This window comes from Vicugna pacos, unplaced genomic scaffold, assembly GCF_048564905.1.
Source record: "Vicugna pacos unplaced genomic scaffold, VicPac4 scaffold_20, whole genome shotgun sequence".
Taxonomy (NCBI): Eukaryota; Metazoa; Chordata; class Mammalia; order Artiodactyla; family Camelidae; genus Vicugna; species Vicugna pacos.
Window position 1 is genome coordinate 26395368 of NW_027328741.1, and position 6000 is coordinate 26401367.

Below are 6000 nucleotides of genomic sequence, written 5' to 3' on the forward strand. Positions count from 1 at the left end.
TACTATTTTTAAAGGAATTTTTTTTCTTTTTAAACTGGGGTTGTTTGAGATCTCTTTTCTTCTTCATTATTTTTCTTTTTTTAAAGATTTTTTCTTATTATTTTTTTACATTGAGTTTCCGCAAATTGAATCCAGCATGTACTCTACCCCTTGAACTATACCATCCCCTCCAAAGACAATTATTTTTATACTTTGACAATACCATATTGAATTAAGATTTTTGTTCCATTTTCCCTTCATAGAGTTTATAACTGAGGGAGAGAGTCAGAGGAAGCCCTGGGCCAACCCTTCCTTCTCAGCGGGTCACTACACAGCAGAGGAGCTTGGCTGTCTCCAGGCCCAGCTCACCTTTCTGCTCTGAGGGCCGACTCAGGCCACTTCTCTTAAAAGCGGCATGTTAGAAGCAGCAGAAAGCCAACTAGCGAGCAACAATCACAAAACTGACCCACCTGCAGTTGGACATCATCTGCTCTGAAACGAACCGCTTAAATTTCTTCTTATTAGTGGATGGTTTTCAAAAATATTCCCAAGGAGATGAATCTCACTCCATTTTTCTGGATTTCTTAGGCCTTCTATGACTTTAACTGCAGGCTTCATTTTCTGCACAACATCTGCAGGGAAGCCAGGCAGAAAACGTGAACAGACCCTGCAGGCTGCGGCTGAGGCCTCCCGTCAAACATCCTTGTTGTGCAGAGCCTACGTTCATGGGACCAGTTTCATTACTGCTGTAATTAGTTCTTGTCCAAGTGTCCCACCGGAAATGTTTCTAGATAGAACGTGGCCTGACGCAGATGAGCAGTGGGGATGTGGGGTGCAGATGACACACAGACTGGAAGGAGAAAAGGGAAATGTTTCTTCAGGCTTCAGTTTGGAAGATTTCTGATTTTTATATGGACATTAAACTTGGTCAGGCTGAAGCACCATTTGCTCTAAGACGGGGTGATGTACACGTATCCCTACAACTTCAAAAAATATGTTGAAGCTGGGCGTAACAGCCTAGGGGACAGACAGCTTTGAGTGACACCTCCGTTCCAGGATGCCTATGATCTCGGGCTCACAAAGAGGAAAAGAATACACATATTTTGCCTCTGTAGTTCTATGTGAAATTATTTTGACCCTTGCCGGATGGTGTAAGATCAGAGAGCATGTAGTCTTTCGTACATCGCAAAGACGACAAGTCTTCTTGATGAGTCAGCACACTGTTTCCGATGGCCCGGGGTCTATGTCAGACATTAGCTGTCTAGACAAATACCACACAGCCCCCCATCCCTCAAGGAGATCACAGTGTGTCGTGGAAGATACAACTTTAAATAGATTTTCAAAACAATGTGGTAAGAGTCACTTTGCATCATATATACTATATGTTCAGAGGGGCTCTTGCACTGCCTGGGGCTGTGTTCTAGAAGGTAGAGAAGGTGTCAGAGAGGAAATGCTTTCTGCACTGACATCTGACGGATTCCAGCAAATCTCTAGACCAGGAGAGTGCGTGGTGGGGACGGGATTCTCAGCAGCTTGCGTGTCTCGTGCAGACCCCTGGTCATGTCTAAGACCACTTTGCACTTAGGGAAGGAAGGTCAGTGAGGCTAGAGGCTGTGAGGAACTAACGGAAGCTGAGGCTGAAAAAAAGCAGCAACGAGGTGATGAGAAGGTGTGACGTTAAATCAGAGAGCGTGGACTTCCTCACACACGCAGCGTGGAATTCCTTGCGGTTTTAAGGAGGAGAGTGACACAGATTAGTCATTAAAAGTGAGCAAAGTGGATTGTTAACTCTAAAGTACTGCACTGGGGAGACTAGAAAGGGGTGGGAATTAATGCAGTGGGGAGCAAGGAGCAGGGACTTAGTTGGGGGACATTAAGGAATAGAATTGTAGTACTGATGGGGGTGAGGGAGTGGAAAAGTAAAGGAAAACTCCCAGATGTTTGGCACAGAAAAGAGATGGGACAGTGATGCCATTGTTTGAAAAAGTAAAACTAGTTCTGGGCGAGTGTAAATCCAGACAAACAGAGCTTGAGATTTTTATGTGCTAACCAAATGTGAATGTCTACTTGTCAATTAGAAGTATATTTCTGGGACTGAACTGAGATGTCCATGCTGGAAAAGATTTGACAGTTAATCATTGGACAGAGAGCAGTTGAAGCCACGGGAATAAATGCCGCCCACTGACAGTTTACCAAAGAAAAGGGAAGGAGGGCACTTCTGGTTCAGAAAATATGGCAGACCAGAATCTTGAAGACCCACTCACTTAAGACACATAAAAACGTAGGACAAAATGCTGCCAGTGTTTTCCTGTTTTTTTTTTAAGGGCACGTTTATTGTGGTATGATAGCTGTACAATAGAATACACATATTTCACATGTACTACTTGGTGAATTTGATAAATGTCTACACCCAGAAAACCATAACCACGATCAAGATAGCTAACATTTCCATCACTCCCCAAGAGGGGCACTTTTCGAATCCCCATATTTATCCCTTCCCATCCCCTTCTCTCCCTGTGAACCGTAAGTTTGTTTCTCTATGTCTGTGGGTCTGTTTATCTTCTGTATTTAAGTTCATATGTTTCTTTTTTTGATTCCACATATAAGTGATATCATATGGCATTTTTCTCTTTTTCTGGTTTACTTCACTTAGAATGACTATCTCTACGTCCATCCATGTTGCTGCAAATGACATTATTTGTTTTTTCATGGCTCAGTAGTATTCCATTGTATAAATATACTACTACTTCTTTATCCAGTCACCTGTCAATGGACATTTGGGTTGTTGCCATGTCCTGGCTATTATAAATACTGTTGCTGTGAGCATTGAGGTGCATGTGACTTTTTGAATTAGAGTTTTCTTCTGACATATGCCCGGGAATGGGAAGGCTGGATCATGAGTTAAGTCCATTTTCAGTTTTTAAAGGAACCTCCACACTGACTTCTCTAGTGACAATGCAGCCCATCTTGTGAAAGCAGAGCCATGCTCAGAAAGTAATGGGTATTTCTAAGGGCCAGACATGAAGTGCAGTGAGTGTGGCCTGTTCAAGAATCAGAGGGCAGTCTGCCAGGGCTGGAGGAGAGTGACAAGGGAAGTGTGGTACAGGTAGGAGTCAGACCATGTGGGGACATGGCAGGCTGGTATAAGGAGCCTGGACTTCCAGTAATCCCTTGGTAACCATGGGGCACTGGTTCCAGGACTCACCCTGAAATCAACATCCATGGATGCTGACGCCTCTTGTATAAAATGACATAGGACTTGCATGGGACTCATGTACATCCCCCCATCTACTTTTATATATATATACAAACTTTTTTTATTGAGTTATAGTCATTTTGCAAAGTTGTATCAAATTCCAGCATACAGCACAAGTTTTCAGTTATACATGAGTATACACATATATTTGTTGTCACTTTCTCTTTCACTGTGTCCTCCTGTGTACTTTAAGTTATCTCTAGATTACTCATGGTATCTAATACAACATGAATGCTATGTAAGTAGTTGCCAGTGTATGGCAAATTCAAGTGTTGCTTTTTGAAACTTTCTGTTTTTTCAACAATATTTTCAATCCACCGTTAGTTGAATCTGCTGGATAGGGAGGCCCTAGATATGGAGAATCCCCAAGCTCCTCCTTCCCACATCCTATATTTTCACTGCAAGCACTGAAGGGGTCCAAACATAGAAGAGACCCATCTACCTGCTGGAAACCCTGAGGAATTCCGTCAGCGTATGTAGAGCAGGAGAGAAGGTTTAGGGCCAACTAGTGGGAAAGGAGGGCCTGCCTGGAGAGGATGGAGGAAGGACAGTAGTGGAAGCCATCACGTACTCTTACTGGAAATAGCTGATAGCAGTGAGGGACGCCAAGGAACTGGGTACACGTCACGTGTGGGGCGATCCTGGCCACCAGGTGCAGGGTTCACATAACTGGGACCCAGTTTGCAGGATCAAAATAACAAGGAGGCAAAGGGGCTGCCTCAGTCCCAGGATCCTGACAACGGCCACAGCGACGTGACCCCAGCTAATGCGGTTCCCCTAGTAAGCCAGAAAAACGAAATTCTGAGCCAAGATATTGCAGATTCCACTGCAGCCACATGGATAACTAGATCTCTAACCTGACAAAATGTAACCACCAGAAACAGGAATCTTTCCTTTTCTCTTCCTTTGGAACTTTGGACAGAGAGTCACACATCTTTGACGGGAACCACCTATAAACCAATAGAGAGCTCACTTTTTCAGGAATAAGCATGGAGAAAAAGAGTGGGGTGATGGTTTAAAGCAGAAGTCAAAGTTGAAGCCCATCTGAGAAATGGTAAAAACATGTTTCTCAATGATTTCGAGTTATGGCAAAAAGAAGGAGGAAGGTTAAGGAAATCTCTATTAATATCCATTCACCATAAAAGACTAGCCAGCCATAAAAAGACAACACCTTAAATTAATAATTTTTTTTTTTTGGTGATGAAAAACAATGCCTTAATTTAAAACAAGGCTTGGGCCATCAACAACACTCTGAGAATTGTTGACGAGGAGAACATAAATCTGCATATAGATATGTAAGTGTTCCAAGTCCACCACTCAAAAACAATTAGTCAATCATGTGTCCAGTTGATTGGGAAATCCCAATAAGTAAATAACTCAAAAGTGGGAAAGACATGGGATTAAATAGTGGTAGTGAGCAATGAAATCCAAGATGTATATACCTATATTTTCTTTGTTAATGTAACAAACTTAAAGCAACTGTGTAAAAAGTAGTAACTGGAGCACACAAACACACACACACACACACAATTTAGAACAACAGAGAGGTAAAATATGCTAAATTTATCATTATTGAGGAACAGGATCTAATAGATTATTTCATTTTTGAGACACTTAAAGGAATACTGGTCCAATTGCATATAAATATATGAACTTAGAGATGATTTATAAAGATTTAGAGAGAATTTTCTTTAAGAGGCAATATAGCTTCCAAATCACTGAAGAGAAAATTAACAATAAAAAAATTAATTAATCTAGGTAATATGGAGTAACACTGACCATATTTACCACCCTAAAATAAACCACAAAATGGATAAAATATATGAAGCAATGATTTTTAAGACACGTGGAAACGATCATCCACTAGGACCTTGCCTTGCCACCTCGATACCAAGGCTCCTAGGCCTCCTACTGCCATCACAAAGGATGTCCACCAGGAGGCGACATTTCCTTCCTCTGCTCCTACTGCAGAGCCAGTCCTGAGCAGTCCTTTTCCAGGTGTTGGCAGGCAGCTCCCAGAAGTGCTCTCGAGGGCCTTGATCCCTTTTGGCCACCAGCAAAGGGATCAAGGATGAGCAGTGAGCCTCCTTCCTCATCCAAGACCTAGGAAACTATCTGACTTCTGAGCAGCCCTTCACTCTTGTCTGCTGTCTGGTACTCTCCACCCGGCTTCCCGAGTCCCCGGCACGGGCAGCCTGCACGCTGGCCACAGCCCATCAGAATCTGTTCCCCCGCCAAGAGGCCATGCATGATCATGAGCAGGGCTCCAGGCCTCTGGAGCAGCGCGGCTTGGACTGGGTCCTGGCCCTGGGCGCGCGAGCTCCATGCCCTTGGTTGAGTCAGTCAAAATCTCTAAGCTACAGTTTCCTCATCAGTAAAATGAGGACATAATCAATATGGAAAAAAACCAGAATCTGAGGGGGACTAAATTTCTGGTGATTGAAGATAATTTTAATTTTGATTTATACAGCAAAGGACACCATACAATTTTTACTACATCGTATTTCTAAAGGAAAGCTTCTACTATTAAAAGTAATGCATGCACGTACACACAAACACACGTGCAGACACACTGGCTCTAGTCCACATACATCCCCACGGGCAAACACACATGGAGTCATGTACCACCCACACACCCATAACATACGCACAACCACACACATCCTCAGGCGCACACACACACATAACATACAGAACCACATACATCCCCAGGTGCACGTGAGAACACACAAACACACAGTCATGTACAACACACGTCCCCAGGT